Source organism: Oryctolagus cuniculus, chromosome 3, assembly GCF_051225735.1.
Source record: "Oryctolagus cuniculus isolate XC-2025 breed Fujian yellow rabbit chromosome 3, ASM5122573v1, whole genome shotgun sequence".
In the NCBI taxonomy this organism is placed as follows: Eukaryota; Metazoa; Chordata; class Mammalia; order Lagomorpha; family Leporidae; genus Oryctolagus; species Oryctolagus cuniculus.
Window position 1 is genome coordinate 133,154,587 of NC_142869.1, and position 20,666 is coordinate 133,175,252.

The window sequence follows — 20,666 nt, forward strand, 5'->3', positions numbered from 1 at the left end:
AACTGGGTTAAACTCATTCTAGAGCAATTAACTAGATAATTACTCTGGCACAGAGACAGCCTTGTCCTATTCTTGTAACAAAATTGATAATTTTAACTATCCCTCCACCGAATTCTTCCAGGGAGTGCTAAAAATTGTGGCTCTTTCTTATTTTAATCAGTTAAGTGTCTCTCTCAGAAGCTTCTTGACCCCTTTTACAGGAATTTTGCTGGCCGTAATCACTGTGTTGCTTTTGATGCGAAAGTCCTTGGTCTCTCAGGAAATAAAACCCAAACGCTCACTGCATTGAGCAAAGTGTACAAGGCAGGCAGGAAAAACCTCATCAGTTTCTCTTCCTCTGATTTTCTTTGGAAAGAGCATCTTCCGGTTTTGCTCAGCAACTTCTAGATGGGTTCAGAACTTCAGCAACACAGACAGGGTAAGGGAATCTGTAGTTCTAAGGTGTGGCATTGGGAAAAAATCCACAAATGAAAGGGGAAAAAACGTTCCCGGCCCGGGACTGGTGTTATTTACGACCTTAGCTGGTGACTCCAGCGGGTCTGTGTGCTCTGCTTTGTGCTAGGCATGGGCTGTCCCACACAATGAAATAGTACCAGCCCTTAGAAGATTACAATGAAATAAAATCTTAAAAGCAAAAAAAAATGCAGCTGGAAAGTTTAGAGGACTCAATGATGTGGGATAAATAGGAAGTTAGTTTAGGCAAGCTGGAATAATGTTACTGTCTCTTGAACTGTGGATTTGGTATGCCCACCTTCTCAGGATGCACCTACCACATCCGGGACCCAGGCGCCTGCTCACACCCCACCCTATTTACATATTTAATTGGGGGTACCGCCCCTTCCTTATAAAAAGAGGTGGAAGCCGGGCGAGGGATTTCTTTGCACCCTGGTCTTCGCCTGGATGAACTGCTTCTAAAGCTTGCGGGCTTTGCACGGCGGACCGCACCGGGACATCCCGCTCCTGAGTGAGCTCTGCTGAGCTTAGGCAGACCTTCAGAATTATAGGTACCGTTTCTGGTTTTTCTTTTCTCTCTGGTTTACTCGCCAGTCTTTGGCACACTCATGTGTGGAGCAGCCCACGCTCGTGAGTGAAAGTACATTTATTCCCTTGGTACCAAATAAACTCTGTTCACACAAGAACCCAAGTCAAAAATGGGCATATTCATTGCCTACATTACCTATGCACATAACAAGAAGAAACTATGTGAGAGAGCTAAGGTAATTTTTGTGTTTGTTTGTTAAATGGACATTAAGGGCTACTGGTGTTCAGAACGAGAAAGAGCTGTGCGGCCAGGGAAGATTGGGGGAGGATTGAGGCTGGAAATAGGCTCTCAAGAATGTGGCAAGTGAGCAAGAAAGCAGAAGGTGTTGTAAGCAAGGATTCTTTTTTTCCCCCCAGGGTCTCCCCTCTCCCTTTGCTGTTAAGTTGGGCAAGCAAAGCACTCAGCAAGCTAACTAGATGAGCTTTCATGTTGTGGAGTAGCCAGTGTTGGTTGTGGAGACTGATGTGTTTTTTCACCCCCTAGCTGTGAGACCTTGACCCAAGTCTTGGGCTTGCCAGCCATAAAATGAGGAGGATGATAGCAGTTATCCCTGGGTCTCAGAGGAGTCATGATACTCTTCATTCCATCAATGATGTTTTTGTGAGTGCTGAGTTCCAGGTCCTCTGCTAAGCTTGGGGAATGTAGAGGTGGACACAATGGGGACATCTTTGTCTCCAAGAGGCCTAGCATCAAGCGGGGATGATAAATGCACTTATATTAAATTGTTCCCAGAGTTCTGATGCATAGTAAGCCTTCAGTGTATGATGGTGCATAGCAGTTTGGGATAGGCTAAAAAAATTCTGCTTAGAGGACTAAAATACTTAAGTGACTTATGTCTGATCTGGGGCCCACTATCCACTCCTTGATTTGTTTGAAACCTGAGTGTTGATGCAATGGTTGCAAAGAATCAGAACACCTTGTGACAATATAAGGACCCACTGGCAATGCGACCCTGGAAATCTGGGCTCCCTACGTACTTGTTGCATGATTGTAATCATGTGGCTAAATTTGTGTTTCCTGGGGTCAAGGTAGTGGTCCATGGATTAAGCTAGTTCTTGGGATGCCTGCATCCTATATTGGAGTGACTGGGCTGGATTACGTCTTCTGTTCTGATCCAGCTGCCTGCTGATGAACACCCAGGAGGTAGCAGATAATGGCCCAGTATGTGGGTCCCTGCAACACATGTAGGAGAACCAGATGGAATTCCCAGCTCCTGGCTTTGACCTGGCCCAGCCCGCAACTGTTGCAGACATTTGGAGAATGAACAAGAGAAAATGTCACTCCTTCTGTCTTTTTCTCTGCCTTTCAAATAAACAAAAATAAATAAATAAACTTTCTAAAACAATGTGTGTTTCCCTTTATAAACCCTGGCTCACGTCCCTTTGGTGCAGAGGTTGGATATTGAAGCACTTAGCAGCCACCTCCCCAGATGCCAGCATCCCAGGTTTATTCTTTCTCTGAAATTCTTGTCCTCTGAGCTATTGGCTTCTCTTGCAATGAATACCTTGCTTCGTGTTTTATAACAACCTGCTATTTTCAATTAACCACAGTAATCCAAGTGGGGACATAAAAACAGAAAAAAAAAATCCTCAATCTTTCTGCCAGCACTATTGGACTAGCCATTGGTAAAAGGCAAATTCAATATTCTGCATCAAGTCACTAAATCTCCTCTAAAGCTTCCCAGCTAATGTACTTGACAATAAGCTGGTTTTTATAGATGGAGGTACATTAGGGAGGGCTGTACCTCCTTGAGAATTGAGTTCTGCTTTTGTATTTGTGTGGTCAATGACCAGGAAGCTAGACAACATGGAGAGAATACTCGTCTATGTAAGTGAGATTCCTGTTACTGTCTTGACTCATTCTGAATAAAGTGTCTTCAGTCACCCAAGTCTTTGACACTCCGAAGTGTAGTGCTTTGTAAGTCACACCTTGGAAGTGCAAGTATCTCAAGCCAGTATCTGTGTAGCCTCATTAAGTGTTAGTGTCTTGCTACCTGTACTGAGTCATATGCCCCTTAAGTATTTGGTGCCCACCCTCATGGGATCCTAGGAAGCAAACTCTGATTTGGATATTGGGGTTCTGAAAGTATTTTTAAGGAGTTCTCTTGAGATCATACCTGAGAATAAAAGGGAAGCCATATTGGGTAGAGGGAGATGTGCTGTTTATAGAACTCCACTTAAGGACTCTTCAGCCCACAGGGAGCTCTGCAGTAAGATGGTTTTTCAGAAAACGGACAGGGGGTGGCCCTGGGGTATGCATCCCCATGTTGATCAGATATTGGAGGAGAACTGTCCCAGGGAGAGGGCATGGCCTTGAGTGAGGTGCTGCCTTCAGCCACTGGAACTCCATGAGGGGGCTGGCAGCTGAGGAAAGAATTGCAGCAGCTGGGAGGTCAAATACCTGCTTTCCGGGGAGGGTCGGGGGGGTGGGGAGGGGGGCAGTGCTGCAGCATCCACCTGGTACATGCTCTTTCCTATAAGACAAATTCAGGACTGAATCCACAGTGCTTTGTTTTCAGGTTTTATATTCAATCATGGGACTGGCATGCCTAAATAAAATGGTCATGGAGTTGCTGTTCCATATTGTTAGTTCCTCTGCAAACTTTCCTCACGAGAGAAATGGGGGGAGACAGTGTAAGTTGGAGGCTGAGCTCTCAGTCGTGGAGGTAGAGAGGAGACCGGATGCTGTCCGTACAATCAGCCCACCTTTGCAGCTAACCTCTCTCACATGTGGTTGTATGTGACACAGCTGAAGGCTTTTGTTCTCTTTCATGAGCTGTTTCTTGGATCCTAAGTCTCTGGAGAACACAGTACATTTACATAGTTGCCCACCATTTGCTGTCCTCCCTCTTACATGCGTGCTCTTCTGAATTCATTTGCATTAGCAATAAATAGCTCCTGGAGAGCATAATCGCACTCTTATTTCCATCAGTCACTGTGATCACTCACTCCTTGGGTCATTGCTGTACCGAGCTAAATTAATGACTCCTCAAAACAGTGCAATAAACTCACAGAGGAATGTTTATTCCGCTCTCAGCAATTGTGGGTTAAATCTTGGAGGAATTCATAAAATATAGGGCCTTCTGAGTTTATGATTATTTTTCTTTAAAATATTTAGTTTTTTTTTTTACTCTATACCTGATACATTTTAATCCTAATTCAGAGATGTTAAGATCTTGTATATTTTAAAAACCTATTCTTCAATGTTTTATGGTTTTTAAAAGTAAAAAAAAAAATAGATAATATAGTGGGAGGGAAGGGTGAAAGCAAATTACACACCAAATAATCCATCTCTGTGTTAACGAAGTGTGTTATATTAGATACTTCATGCTTTTGGAGAGGAAATAGACAATATTGAAGAGACCTGATTTCCTTGGATAAAGGTATCTGTTAAAATTATGAACCACAAGCTTTCTAGTTAGCTATATTTCTGTGTGTCTCAAAGAAAACATTTTTTTTTTTTTGAAATGACCAGGAAAAAACATCTCAAACAACTCTGTTCTTATTTTCTACATTTAAAACTAGGCCTGGGGCTGGCGCTGTGGTATAGCGGGTAAAAGCTGCCGTCTGCAGCGCCGGCATCCCATATGGGAGCCTGTTTGAGATCTGGCTGCTCCACTTCCGATTCAGCTCTCTGCTATAGCCTGGGAAAGCAGTAGAAGATGGCCCAAGTCCTTGGGCACCTGCACCCATGTGGGAGACCCTGAGGAAGCTCCAGGCTCCTGGCTTCAGACTGATGCAGCCCCAGTTGTGGCGGCCATTTGGGGAGTAAACCAGTGGATGGAAGACCTCTCTCTCTCTGTGTGTCTCTGTAATTTTGCCTTTCAAATAAATAAATAAATAAATAAATCTTAAAAAAAATGCTAGGCCTTCTGTTCCCCAACTTTTGAAAGAGTCTGTATAGTGTTATCCAAATACTGTGATACCAGATGAAAAATGAAAACAATAGTTTTATTTTAATATGCAGAGATTTCTGCTACTCCCAAACTCTTGTGTTTTTTTATTGTTTATTCTGTATATTTTAAGAAAATCTTATGAACCATTTCAGATATGTGAAAGTGAAAAGGAAATGGTGAAGGACCTCTATGTATCTATTCTTAAGTTACCAACTCATGTCCCCTCCTGTTTTATGTCTATCAAATCCACTCCCCTTTTACCCTGCAGGTTATTTTGATTTTTTTTTACCTTTAATATTTCAATAGGTACTTTATAAAACACAGAATCACAGATCTATTATACCTAAAAATTAACAATTTCCTAAGAACAAAAGATGACCAATAAGTGTTTAACATCTCTGAGTATGTAAGATTAAATTTTTTTCTCTTGAAATCAGTATTCAAATAAGGCAGATGCATTTTAGTTGGTTGAAAGAGCTCTGAAGTCTCTGAATAGGTCTTCTCTATTTTGTTTACCGTTTGTTTACTGAAGAAATCAGGTTATATAGTTTCTTATGGTCTTGATTTTGCTAATTGCATGCTTAAGGCAATTAACATGTTCTTTGTTCTATTTCATGTAAATTGGTATAAGATTTAGAGCACGGATCATATTTAGCTTTAATTTCTTCACAAGAATACTTTAGATCATGTGTTATACTCCCATCAGAAAGCAGATCCTACCTGGTTTATTGTTTTGTTATGATTGATTTTTGCCTGGACCCATCATTCATTAGGGTGTTAAAATGTTATAATTCTGTCGCCCTCAGTGCGATACTTCAATACGGAAATACCTATCATTGTTAACTATTTAGGTGTCCTAAGGTATAGTTGTATACAAGTATGGTTTGGTTGACTCTTTCCCTTTATTTTTTAGCTTTCAAACTAACAAATTATTAAAACAAAACAAATTTAGTTTTCAAACTAACAAAATATAGTCTAAATATGACCAATTTTTATTTTCATTATTACACTTTAAATATATTTGATATATTTGTCCATTGCAGTTTTTTGTAAAGATTTATTTATTTATTTGGAAGCAGAGTTACAGAGAGAGGAAGAGACGAGAGAAAGTGACAGATCTTCCGTCTGCTGGTTCACTCCCCAACTGGCAGCAACAGCCAGGACCCAGCCAGGCTGAAGTCAGGAGCCTGGAACTCCATCAAGGTTTTCCACATGGGTTCAGGGACCCAAGGACTTGGGCCATGTTCTGCTGCTTTCCCAGGCACATTAGCAGGTAGCTGTATTGGAAGTGAAGCAGCCAGGACCTAAACCAGCCCTCATACAGGATGCCTGCATTAACCTGCTGCACCACAAATCTGGCCCCATCCATTGCAATATATAAACTGACTGATGTTCAGATGTTCCACCTTTGCCACTTGGTTTGTGTGTCCTTTTGCCCATCTGTAATACTCTTTGATAACTGCTTAATTTTCTAGATGACAAGAAGTACTAATTCATTTCATGCCACAGGCTTGGAACTGGTCATTTCTCCAAAATTTTGGAAAGTGGTATTAAAGCAGAAATTTGGATGCTAAGGGTTTTTTTTTTTTTATTGTTACATTTTATTGCTATGGGGTTGGTCATTAAATCTAGGTGTTTTTAGTGAACAGAACTTTTTAAATACATTTTAAAAGGTTTATTTTTATTTAAAGGGAGAGTTACAGAGAGGGAGAAACACACAGAGAGAAAGAGATCTTCAGTCCACTGGTTCACTTCCCAAATGGCTGCAACAGCTGGGGCTGTGCCAGGCTGAAGCCAGGAACCTGGAGATTCTTGCAGGTCTCTCATGCGGGTGCAGGGGCCCAAGCACTTGGATCATCTTCCACTTCTTTCCCAGCGCATTAGCAGGGAGCTGGATTGGAAGTGGAGCAGCAGAGTCTCATCACAGGAGATGTCAGCATCACAGATGGTGGCCTAACCTACTATGCCACAGCGCCTGCCCCAAATTATGTGCCAAGTTTATGTTGGTATATTCTATTCCCTTTCTATTCCTTTTTTTTTTTTTTTTTTTTTTGACAGGCAGAGTGGACAGTGAGAGAGAGAGAGAAAGGTCTCCCTTTGCCGTTGGTTCACCCTCCAATGGCCGCCACGACCGGTGCACTGCGGCCGGTGCAGCACGCTGATCCGATGGCAGGAGCCAGGTACTTATCCTGGTCTCCCATGGGGTGCAGGGCCCAAGCACTTGGGCCATCCTCCACTGCACTCCCGGGCCACAGCAGAGAGCTGGCCTGGAAGAGGAGCAACCAGGACAGAATCCGGCGCCCCGACTGGGACTAGAACCCGGTGTGCCAGCGCTGCAAGGCGGAGGATTAGCCTAGTGAGCTGCGGCGCCGGCTTCTATTCCCTTTTAAAACCTTACAGGATTAAGCGCATTACTCTTGCAGATATATAACTACTTTGTTTCATGCTGAACATCTGATTCTCAAAGAAACTAATATATTCAAACATAAAATATGCACATTTTCAGCAAAGTTATAGTTAGTAAAATATGATTTTTTTATTCCAGTTCTTTTTGTACTTAGGTTATATTTTACCTGGCATATAGTGTGGAGTTGTTGTATTCCAAAGTCATTTAAAATAGTTTTCCTATATGCTGCAAATACAATATAAAGTTGGGTTCATCTGTTTTGGTTTTCTTTAGCTTTTGAGAGCTTGCCTTTTAAAACAGAGCAAGATGGTGCCAATATTTCCATTGTTCCAATATCAAGTATATAAACAAATATTTTAAAGAAGCCACAATTCTATTTCTATCCTCTTGATTTCATTTATTATTTTCCCAATAGATAATCCCTTCAGAAATTATGATTGTTCCCTCACCATTTTATTTGGTGTTTTCAAAGGTTTGTAATTTTTGTTCTAACGGTAATTTTATATTAATATCATTTTATAAGAATTACAGTCTCTTTCTTTCTGGATGTTGTTTTTTTAGTTTCCTACTGTAAGCAGCGCTGAAAATAGGAAATTACCTATTTCTGCTTCTCATTCTCTCCCGAAATGTAGTTTAAAGCATTCTTCTTTTTCAGCCAGTAATTACATGGCAATCATTAATTCTGATCCACTTTTCACATACCCTGGTCTCCCCATTCTTAGCCTTTTCGGATGCTGTAGAAATATATAGCAATTACCTATTCTATTTTCTCTATTGAAACTGCCATTTAGTGTTAGATTTTCAGGTAAATATTCATTCAACGTTTATCACTAGCCCTAATGTTATTGTCACTCTGATCATTTTGGTTGTCAGAAGCCCATTCTGAGTAAATGCCTGAAGAAGAGCTTATAGGCACAATGTTGTCTAAATTCTTGAATTTTCATAACATTTGTTATGGCTTTGATACTTGATGTCACTTACATCAGCTATAAACTTACTGGCTCACATTTTCCCTGAATTTGTTTTAAAAATGTTGCTACATTGTCTTCTGTCATAAAACATTGCTGTAGAGAAATGGAAGACAATCTTATTTTTTGCCCTATTGGCGAGTTTATCTTTTTGCCTGTATACCCAGTGGATTCTGTTTTCTTTTTCTTTAAGTGTTACCATAATACAGGTTGATGTCTTTGTGTGGCTGTTTTGGTTATAATGTCAAATTATAAGTTTTATCAAGTTAAGTTTTTGTATACTTAAAGCTTTTAGAATTAAATTTTTAGTATTTGTTCGGTTCTACTGTGCTTCCCCTATTTTATACCCATATTGGGTTTTCTTTACTTTTGCAACTTCTGTATCTGACAGCCACTCTTAAAAGAAAATTATTTATTTACTCGAAAGAGTTACAGAGACAGAGGCAGAGATTTTCCATCTGCTGGTTCACTCCTAGATGGCTACAATCATTAGGGCTGAGCCAGGATGAAGCCAGGAGCTAGGAGCTTTATCTGGGTTGCCCATGTGGGTGGCAGGATTTCCCAGGCCGTGAACAGGGAGCTGGATCAGAAGTGGAGTAGCTGGGACTCAAACCAGTGCCCATATGGGATGCCTGCGTTGTAGGAGGCAGCTTTACTAGATACGCCACATTGCTGGCCCCTGACAGCCACTCTTAAATCTCAAATATATCTTCATTTCTTTTTTAAAACAGATTTATTTATTTATTTGCAAGAGTGAGCAAGAGAGAGAAGGAGACCTTGTATTTGCTGGTTCATTCCCAAAATGGCTGCAACAGCCAGGGTTGGGCCAGGCCTAAGCCAAGCCTAAGCCAGGCCTAAGCCAGGAGTTCTACCCATGTCTCCTACGTGGGTGGCAGGGGGAGTCCTGCCATATGAATCAGAAGATAGATTGAAACCAGAGTAGCCAGGACTAGAACCAGCACCACATATGGGATGCTGGTATCACATGCAGTGACTTACCCCACTGCACTACAATGCCTCCATTTCTTTTAACTTAACAGATTTTTCTTTTTCTTTTTCTGTATTCTATTTCTCTTAATATATTATCCCACAATACCACATAAATGTATTTATTCAGTTTTGTGTTTCTTCTAGTTAATTCTTTATTTCTGCATCCTTCCTATATTTTAAAATTTTAATGTCATTGTCCAGTAATCTACCTTCTATTTTTCTACATCAGATTTATGTCATTCATTTATCCTTTAAAAATGTTTATTATAACTTATTTTGAAGTATTTGATTATTTTTTCATCACTTCAAGCATATCTTCTTTAAAAAAATTTATTTATGCATTTGAAAGGCAGAGTTACACAAAGAGAGATCTTCCATCTGCTGGTTCATTCCCAGATGCCTGCAAGAGCCAGGGCCACATCACGCTGTCCAAAGGCAGGAGCTTCTTCTCGGTCTTCCATATGGTGGCAAGGGCCAAAGCACATGGGTGATTTTCTACTGCCTTCCTAGGTGCATTAGCAGGGATGTGCATTAGCTGAGTGGGACGTGGAGCAACCAGGACTTGAACCAGCACCCATATGGGATGCTGGTTCTGCAGGTGGCAGCTTAGCATGCATTGCTGGCTCCTCAAGCATGTATTTCTGAAATTCATCCATTTGTATACAGAATCATTATTCTGCACACCTTACTCTTTTATTTTGAACCATAAATTTTGAATGAAATTTTCTCATAATCTTTTTGTTAAAAATTTGTTTTTGCATTTCATAAGTACAATATAGTAATTCTTCCCACCATATTCGCCCTCCCACACACTCTCCCACCCTTTCCCCTCCCCCCTCTCGTATTCCCAGTCCCATCCTTCACCAAGATCCATTTAACTTCCTACACAGAAGACCAACCTTATACCAAGTAAAGAGTTCAACAATTTGCGCAAGACAAACAAAAACTGTTCCTCAACAGTCACAACAAAGGTTGTTCAAAGTCACTGCATCTTGAAGTTAATTTCACTTCAGTTTTTTTTTTTTTTTTGAGACTTAAGTAACTTTAAAGAAGCAACCAAGAATGATACATCGTTTTTGAGCACTAAGACATAATTATAATACAACACTTTGAGGACAGAGATCCTGCATAGGAAGTTAGTGCACAGTGACTCTTGCTCTTAATTTAACAATTAACTCTCTTATGTATGACGTCAGTGATCGCCAGAGGCTTTTGACATAAGCTGCCTAGGCTATGGAAGCCTTTTGAATCTACACACTCTGTCAGTATTTAGTTTTTTTTTGTTTTTGTTTTGTTTTTTTGACAGGCAGAGTGGAACAGTGAGAGAGAGACAGAGAGAAAGGTCTTCCTTTTTCTGTTGGTTCACCCCCGCGTTGTGGCCGGTGCACTGCGCTAATCCGAAGCCAGGAGCCAGGTGCTTCTCCTGGTCTCCCATGGGGTGCAGGGCCCAAGCACTTGGGCCATCCTCCACTGCACTCCTGGGCCACAGCAGAGAGCTGGACTGGAAGAGGGGCAACCAAGACAGAATCCAGCACCACGACTAGGACTAGAACCCTGGGATGCCCGGCGCCGCAGGTGGAGGATTAACCTAGTGAGCCGCAGCACCAGCCTCTGTCAGTATTTAGACAAGGCCATAGGCAGAGTGGAAGTTCTCTCCTCCCTTCAGAGAAAAATATCTCCTTTTTTTTAAACATTTATTTATTTATTTGGAAATCAAGAGTTACACAGAGAGAGGAGAAGGAGGCAGAGAGAGGTCTTCCATCTGCTGGTTCATTCTCCAATTGCCTGCTATGGCTGGAGTTATGCTAATCTGAAGCCAGGAGCAGGACCTTCCTCCTGGTCTTCCCATGTGGGTACAGGGGCCCAAGGACTTGAGCCATCCTCCACTGCTTTCCCAGGCCATAGCAGAGAGCTGGTTAGGAAGTAAAGCAGCCAGAACTTGATCAGATGCCCATATGGGATAGCTGCACTACAGGCCACGGCTTTTCCTGCTACGCCACAGAACTGGCTCTGTTTCTCCTTCTTTGATGACCACTTTTTTTATAGGAATGGACTATAATATCATAAATAATACTGAATGAGTCACAAAAGATTTAGATGTTCTAAAAATGTTATTATCTAATTAATATATATGAAATAGAAGAAGGAAGTATATAGTTATCCAAGATTTTAGAGTTCATCATACAGAAATGGCTTTTTTTTTTTTTTTGACAGGCAGAGTTATAGAGAGAGAGAGAGAGAGAAAGGTTTTCCTTTTCCATTGGTTCACCCCGCAAATGGCCGCTATGGCCTGCGCACTGCGCCGATCCGAAGCCAGGATCCAGGTGCTTCTCCTGGTCTCCCATGCGGGTGCAGGGCCCAAGCACTTGGGCCATCCTCCACTGCCCTCCCGGGCCACAGCAGAGAGCTGGACTGGAAAAGGAGCAACCGGGACAGAATCTGGCACCCCAACTGGGACTAGAACCGGGGTGCTGCTGCTGCAGGTGGAGGATTAGCCTAGTGAGTCATGGCCAGAAATGGCTTTTCAGAATATCTTCCAAATGCATTAAACCATTATTTAGCACCCAAACTACAACCTAAAATTCCTGTAGAGAAATCATTTTTCATGTTCCACAAGATTCCCCAAGAGCTTCCCCTCCAGTGTTTCAACATGTTTATGCATATGCCATAACAAAAATAACAGAAAAAATGTATAAGATGCAAAATTCTAATAGAGATGAAAATTCTGTATTTATTATAAAGCACATTATCATGCACCTGGAAGTGATGTAAGACTGCTATTGGTTCAATTCTACGATGAAAATTCCTCTATTTTCAAGTTTTAAGGTAAAAAACATGAATTCATTTGTTTGGACCCAGTACCACCTAAGGATTGGAATTGGTCCTGTGCAACTTCTAGGAATGGATCAGGTAGGTGGTCAGGTAGGTGATTGAGTTCCCTGAGCTTTGAAGGATCGGAAGGTGTGACCACTTCTTTCCGCTGGGGTCTCACCCACCAAGGTCCTACCTGTAGGACATTTTTTGCCTCAGTGTCTTGGCTTTCCATATGTGAAATACTCTTGTGGGCTTTTCAGCCAGACAAGAATGCCTTATGGCTGATTCTGAAGTCAGAGTGCTATTTAGGGTGTTTGTCATTCTATGAGTCTGCTGTGTGGACTGCTTCCCATGTTGGAGCATTCACTCCTTTTTAATTCTATCTATTATTATTGTGAGACACTTAATCCTATCCAAATGATCACTTTAACACTTAAGATGGTATTTTTACCACCCAGCTTAAGGGGATTTGGAGTCCCATGGCAAGCTTTTAAACTGTACACTTAGAAGTAAGTCCATAGGACCATGTTCCCTCCACTATGCCTGCCTTCCTACCCATACTCCCACCCTTCTTCCTTCTCCCTCTCTTATTCTTACTTTTCACTGAGATCTATTTTCAATGGACTTTATACACATACGATCAATTCTATATTAAGTAAAGAGTTCAACAAATAGTATATATATAAAAAAAAAAAACTGTTCCTTAACAGTCAACACAATGGCAGTTCAAGTCATTGCTTCTCAAGGTGTCAATTTCACTTCTACAGATTGCATTTTAAGTGCTCTTTTAGTTATCACAGGTCAGGGATAACACAATATTTGTCTCTTTGGGACTGGCTTATTTCACTGAGTGTGATGTTTTCCAGGTTCATCCATTTGGTTGTGAATGACCGGATTTAATTTTTATTTTTACTGCTGTATAGTATTTCATAGTGTACATATCCCATAATTTCTTTCTCCAGCTTCAGTTGATGGGCATTTGGGTTGATTCTATGCCTTAGCTATTGTGAATGAGCTGTGATAAACAGAAGGTGCAGATAATTCTTTGATATGCTGATTTCATTTCCCTTGAGTAAATTCCCAGGAGTGGGATGGCTGGGTTATATGGTAGGTCTATATTCAGATTCCTGAGGTACCTCCATACTGTCTTCCATAGTGGCTTTACCAGTTTACATTCCCACCAACAGTGAATTAGTGTACCTTTTCCCCCACATTGTTACTAGCATTTGTTGTTTGTTGATTTCTGAATGAAAGCCATTCTAACTGGGGTAAGGTGAAACCACATTTGGTTTTGATTTGCATTTGCTGAGGGCTAGTGATCCTGAGCCTTTTATCATGTGTCTGTTGGCCATTTGAATTTCCAATTTACAAAAATGTCTGTTTAAGTCCTTGGCCCATTTCTTCACTGACTTTTTTTGTCGTTGTTGTTGTTCTTGTTGAGTTTCTTGATCTCTTTGTATATTCTGGTTCTATTCTGGTTCTTAAACCTTCAGCAGTCTAATAGTGCTAATTTCTCCCATTCTGTTGGTTGCCTCTTCACTTTGCTGAGTGTTTCTTTTGCAGCACAGAAACTTCTCAATTTGATGTAATCCCATTTGTAAATCTTGGCTTTGACTGCCTGTGCCTGTAGTGTCTTCCAAGAACTCTTTGCTTATGTCAATGTCTTTCAGGGTTTCCCCAGTGTCCTTTTTTGTGACAAGCAGAGTTAGAGAGAGAGAGAGAGAGAGAGAGAGAGAGAGAGAGAAACGTCTTCCTTTTCCAATGTTCACCCCCCAAAATGGCCGCTATGGCCAGCGCACTGCGCTGATCCAAAGCCAGGAGCCAGGTGCTTCCTCCTGGTCTCCCATGCGAGTGCAGGGACCAAGCACTTGGGCCATCCTCCACTGTACTTCTGGGCCACAGCAGAGCTGGACTGGAAGAGGAGCAACCGGGACATAATCTGGCGCCCCAACCGGGACTAGAACCCAGGGTGTCGGCGCCGCAGGCGGAGGATTAGCCTAGTGAGCCGCGATGCCGGCCCCCAGTGTCCTTTAATAATTTGATGGTATCTGGTCGTAGATTCAGGTCTTTAATCCATTTTGAGTGGATTTTTGTGTAAGATGTAAGGTAGGGGTCTTGCTTCATACTTTTGCATATGGAAATCCAGTTTTTCCAGCACCATTTGTTGAAGGGACTCATTTACTCCAGCAATTGATTTTAGCTCCTTTGTCAAAGATAAGTTTGTTGTAGATGCTTGGATTGATTTCTGGCATTTCTGTTCTGTTCCATTGGTCTTTCCATCTGTTTTTATACCAGTACCTAGATGTTTTGATTATAACTGCCCTGTGTATGTCTTGAAGTCTAGTATTATGATGCCTCTGGTTTTATTTTGTTGTATAAGATTGCTTTAGTTATTCGGGGTCTCCTGTGTTTCCATATGAATTTCAACATCATTTTTTCTGGATCTGAGAAGAATGTCCTTTGTATTTTGATTGGTATTGCATTGAATCTGTAAATTGCTTTCAGAAGTATGGACATTTTGATAATATTCTTCTTATTTTCTTAAAGACTTATTTAATTTATTTGAAAGACAGTTACAGTGAGAGGTAGAGACAGAGAGAGAGGTCGTCCATCTGCTGGTTCACTCCCCAGATGGCCGCAATGGCCGGAGCTGTGCCAATCCGAAGTTAGAAGCCAGGAGCTTCTTCCAGGTCTTCCACGTGGGTGCAGGAGCTCAAGCGCTTGGGCCCATCTTCTACTGCTTTCCTAGGCCATGGTAGAGAGCTGGATCAGAAGAGGAGCAGCCGGGACTAGAACTGGCACCCATATGGGATGCCAGCACTTCAGACCAGGGCGTTAACCTGCTGCACCACAGCGCCAGCCCTGATATTGATTCTTCTAATCCAAGAACATGGAAGGTTTTTCCATTTTTTGTGTGTCTTCTCCTATTTCTTCCTTTAATGTTTTATAATTCTAATTATAGATATCTTTGATATCTTTGGTTAAATTTGCTCCAAGGTGTATGATTTTTGTTGCAGCTATTGTGAATGGGATTGATCTTAGAAGTTCTTTCTCAGCCATGGCATTATCTGTGTATATAAAGGCTTTTTGATTTTTGTGTACTCATTTTATATCCTGCTACTTTACCAAAGTCTTCTATGAGTTCCAGTAGTCTCTTACTGGAGTTTTTTGGATCCTCTCTATATATAATCATGTCATCTGCAAATAGGGATAGTTTGACTTCATCCTTCCTAGTTTGTATCCCTTTGATTTCTTTTTCTTGCCCAGTGGCTCTGACTAAATCTTCCATGACTATACTGAATGGCAGTGATGAGAGTGAGCATCTTTGTCTCTTTGCAAATCTCAATGGAATGCTATGGGTTTGTCATAGATTTTCTTCATTGTGTTAAGGAATGTCCCTTGTATACCCAGTTTGCTTAGAGTTTTCATCATGAAAGTGCATTATATTTTATCAAATGCTTTCTCTGTATCTGTTGAGATAATCATAGTTTTTGTTCTTCAGTTTGTTAGTGTGGTGTATTACATTGATTGATTTGTGAATGTTGAACCATCCCTGCATACCAGATATAAATCCCACTTGGTCTGGGTGAATGATCTTTCTGATGTGCTGTTGAATTTGATTTGCTAGAATTTTGTTGAGGATTTTTGCTTCTATTTTCATCAGGGAAATTTCTTCCTCTATTTGTGTGAGAAGGAGATGGGCCAGTATAACTCTTCTCACCAGATAGTCTCAGCATTCCTTTTTCTGTTATTTTCCTAGTGTTTAGAAACATGGCCTTTACTTTCTAAGACTTGAAGTACTTTTCCTCTCCCCTTACATGTATATTATTGAATTCTATTCCTAGTAATTTCTCCCCAGCATGGACCTTTGTCCTAAGAAAGCTTTGGATGATTAGTTAACAGAGACCATTTCACCTCCCTCTGACCTTGTTGTTATCCCATTGCCTCATGCTGCAGGTTGGAGCCCATAAGCTTCCTTCCCACTTTTGGCTGCTGTTCTCAGCCTGGCCTCTTGAGGATTCTGTTTAGGTATTATTGATCTTCTTGGTCCCAAGGCTCCCTGAAAGCCTCTTTGTCCTGCTCTGTTTCCTCTGGTGCAGTTGCTGATTCCATATAGTACTTTTGTTTTTGGTGGCTCATATCTCCTGGTTTGTCTTTGCAGGTTTGTGGGACACCTTGTAGCTACATTTTTGCTGAACGACTTTGTGGCTTGCTGGTTCTACTCTTTCTTTTTTAAAAGATTTATTCATTTTTACTTGAAAGAGATTCACAGAGAGAAGGAGAGGCAGAGAGAGGGAGGGAGAGAGGTTTTCCACTCACTGGTTCACTGCCCAATTGGCAACAACAGCTAAGCTGCACCTATCTGAAGCCAGGAACCAGGAGCTTCTTCTGGTTCTCCCACATGGGTGCAGGGGCCTAAGGACTTTACCATCTTCTACTGCTTTTCCAGGTCATAGCAGAAACTGGATTGCAAGTGGAACAACTGGGACTGGAACTGGCGCCCATTTGGGATATTGGCACTGCAGGTGGCGGCTTTACCCATTACACCATAGCACTGGCCCTTCTACTCTTTCAGTAGTTCTATTAGTGTGGAAGGTGGTGAGATACAGCTATAGATTCAGAAACTTTGCTACCATCCCCATTTCCCCAAGTTAGTATTTTAAACCTGTGTTCTACTGAACATTTCTGATATAGAAAAATCATATGGAAACTTTCATTCAAAAACAAACTCAGAGTTTTACAAGGTAAAATAATACTCCAGTTCTATTTGACTTGTTCCACAAAAACTTTTGTGAGAATTATGTTCTAGGAAAAAAATAACAAGAAAAAGAATCAATCTTGCATTTTAGATGTGTTAGTGGAAAACACATGGGCAATGCAGTTAGATTTGACACTTGCCAATATCAATGAGTAGCTAACTATAAATTACCTTTCCTAGTCTCAATTTCACTGCTGAGTATATAGTAGGTACCGGATAAATTTCACGGATCAATAATTGAATTCATTTGAGCCCAGATACCTTCCTTCCCAAATTATTATGAATCAAAGAATGTGTGTAAAGTACCAAACACATCATTCTTCCTACTACATAGCCATTTCATGTCTTTCTTTCCTTTTCCTTTCAGTTATATCTCATACCTGGCGTCTAACTTTGATATGCGTATGTTAAACTGTTTTCTTAGTTGTGGTGTGATTGTTCTGAATTATTTTATTTTATTTTTTTAAAGATTTTATTTATTTATTTGACAGGTAGAGATACAGACAGTAAGAGAGAGAAACAGAGAGAAAGGTCTTCCTTCCATTGGTTCACTCCCCAAATGGCTTCAACGGCTGGCACTGCGCCAATCCAGCACCAGGAGCCAGGTGTTTCTTCCTGGTCTCCCACACAGGTGCAGGGGCCCAAGCACTTGGGCCATCCTCCACTGCCCTCCCAGGCCACAGCAGAGAGCTGGACTGGAAAAGGAACAACCGGGACTAGAACCAGCACCAATATAGGATGCCAGTGCCGCAGGCCGAGGATTAACCTGCTGCGCCATGGCGCCGGCCCCCTGAATCATTTTATTTTTCATGCAAGCTTTCCTGATGGAGTATCATGCATATATGAAGTATCTGCTCAAGGGTTCAGGTCTCTTAATGACAATGAATGTGTTCAAATGTGAAGGCATACACGTGTCCCTACATGAGTTTGTGTTTATATTTATGCATGAGGGCATGCATATAGTCATATGTGAGGCTATGCAATACGTATGTATGCCATGCACGTGCATTTCATACATGATAGCACTGCATGTTAATGCATGAAGACAGGCATGTCCACAAATGATGCATATGTGTTCATGAGGGCATGTGCGTGTGCACATTTCCTCTGTTAAATTAGCTTTGTTGGTAATCCAATTATTAAGTGAATGCCAGGTTTAAAAAAGGGTTAGAAATAACCTTTGGTGATTGACTTATTTATTTATGAAACTGCTGACAGTCCTGGGCCTCTGTCATGAAGGATTCTGTTTAGTAGATTATCGTTTGACCCTAGAAGAATCTCAGACAACATCAGCAAGCCTTGCAAACAGCAAGGACACTTAACTGAGGATTTTCGTGCAAGCTTGACTAGAGCAATGATAAGACTGGTGATTAGGAACAAGCAGAGGAGTAAAACACCAATTTTTAGAAAAGATCACCATTCACAACAATCCAAAAAATGAGTTTTGACAGGCAACTGATTGCTTCACTCCAATTTTTCCAACAAGAATTGCAATAGAAGTGGATAGAGAAAAAAAAAAAAAAAATTGGGGCTTTGCCTAATAAAGAGAACAGCTCTCTTACCTAGTAGATGCCAGACATATCCTTTCCCTTTCCAATTGTTAGCTTCTACATTCATAAAATAGGTTTGGGTCATGTCCCAAACTGGCCAAACTGCTGCCAGTGGCAGGGATGCTGTGTTGTAAGTTAACCAGGTTCTCTGTTCCATAGCTGGACTTGGAGATAAATTTCAGAAACTGAACATAGTGGAAGTGAGGAAGGCCAGTGATTTGTTAAGCGCAGTGGCAGCTATAACCACCGCAAATGTGATGCTACAAGTAGGGGCTGCCATAGCAAAGATCTTGGTAGCATGTATCCTGGGGCTCCAAGGTTCACATACCTCATAATTTCAGAGTCTTAAATACCTGGAAAATAGGCCTAAGAAATTATACTTTGCATGCTTATTAGACACTGAGAACTGAGAAAGAATCTGGGTGCTTTCATTTGTCTTCTGGCTTTAGGTCAAAGAAAAGGATGTTCCATAAGCACCTACACTGATACTGATCACTGGCAGCACAAATTCTTCATCCCATTTGCTGGCAAATGCAGAGATTGGAAGGAGTTCTTTACATATACATATGAGTATATATGTTCCAGAAACAAGCAAACAAAGAGCACTTTGAGACTATAAAAACAGCAACAGCGTTAACAAAATTGCAGAATTAGATAATGGTTGTATCATCTTAACTAGTTACAGAAGATGCTGCTGAAATGATTTACTTTCAGAATTCACATAGAAACTAGAAAGACAGCACCAATAATATTAATGATTCTTCACTTGTGTATTGGAAGGAGAGAAAATAGTTTTGGTGAAGAGTTGAAAAAAATGAGGAAGAAAGAGGATGATTAATAAAGGAAAGTTTGCAAAGAAACAAAAATAATTTGCAATCAATCCTGCATTGAGATAGTACATTGTAGAATGACTTTGTCAGAAATAAAATTCATGGAAAACTAAAGTGAAGTTGTCCAAGAATGTAAAGGCAAAATATAGAGAGATTAATATGACAGAGACAATAATAGCTGATTAATAGAGAACGAATATCAGATCTAGAAATTAAAAGTGTTTCTGGATTAGAGTTGGACTAAAAGCAATATTTGAGAACACCATTTAAAAAAATCCTCTGAGGAGAACGGGGAGCAGGAGGCGGACAACCAGGTAGACGAGGAAGAGGAGGAAGGTGGCGAGGAGGAAGAGGAGGAGGAAGAGGGCGATGGTGAGGAAGAGGACGGAGACGAAGACGAGGAGGCCGAGGCAGCTACAGGCAAGCGGGCAGCTGAGGATGACGAGGAGGACGACGTGGACACCAAGAAGCAGAAGACCGACGAGGATGACTAGACCGCAAGGCAGAAGGCACCCGTGAACCCGAGGCCGCTGTGACCTTCCACCCTCACTCCCGTCTCCCCCAACGTGGTCACCTCCGAGTAGAGGCCGCCCGCGCCCCTGCGGACGCAGTGCTCACGCCCACAAACCCAGTGAATTCGCAACAGGGGAGGGACAGCACCAAACTCCAGGCCCTGCTTTCTTTCTTAAAAGTACTTTAAAAAGGAAAATTTGTTTGTATTTTTTATTTACATTTTATATTTTTGTACATATTGTTAGGGGTCAGCCATTTTTAATGATCTCGGATGACCAGACCAGCCTTCGAGCGTCCTCTGTCCTACTTCTGACTTTACTTGTGGTGTGACCATGTTCATTCTAATCTCAAAGGAGAAAAAAAACCTTGTAAAAAAAGCAAAAACGACAACAAAAAAACAATCTTATTCCGAGCATTCCAGTAACTTTTTTTGTGTATGTACTTAGCTGTACTATAAGTAGTTGGTTTGTATGAGATGGTTAAAAAGGCCAAAGATAAAAGGTTTCTTTTTTTCCTTTTTTTGTCTATGAAGTTGCTGTTTATTTTTTTTGGCCTGTTTGATGTATGTGTGAAACAATGTTGTCCAACAATAAACCGGAATTTTATTTTGCTGAGTTGTTCTAACAACAACAACAAAAAATCCTCTGAAAGAAATAAAATATCTGAGAATACAAACTTAAAGGACTTCCTATAGATTAAATATCAAAGGGAAATGGATCGATATCTAAAGCCTGTTCCACTACAAATTTTTAGGAAAGATTAAGACAAATATTAAGCCCTCACCAAGGCAGAATAAATGATTTTTATCTATAATGTCCCAAAACTCAGGTGTACCTTACACTGCTTCTCTGTAGCTTGAGGTGCATAGTGACAAATAGAGGATGGTATATTTGAAAAC

General features: G+C 41.0%; 2 long non-coding RNA genes across 2 annotated transcripts in view; both read left to right on the forward strand.

The window, feature by feature from the left end:
* The window catches only part of LOC149127517 (uncharacterized), a 73,927-nt gene that overhangs the window by 35,622 nt on the left and 17,639 nt on the right, over window positions 1-20,666 (forward strand). The gene's annotated exons all lie outside the window — the stretch shown is intronic.
* Window positions 388-20,382, forward strand: LOC149127518 (uncharacterized). The gene is made up of 2 exons (XR_016231853.1): window positions 388-418; window positions 19,514-20,382. It is a non-coding gene; the product is annotated as an uncharacterized LOC149127518 (long non-coding RNA).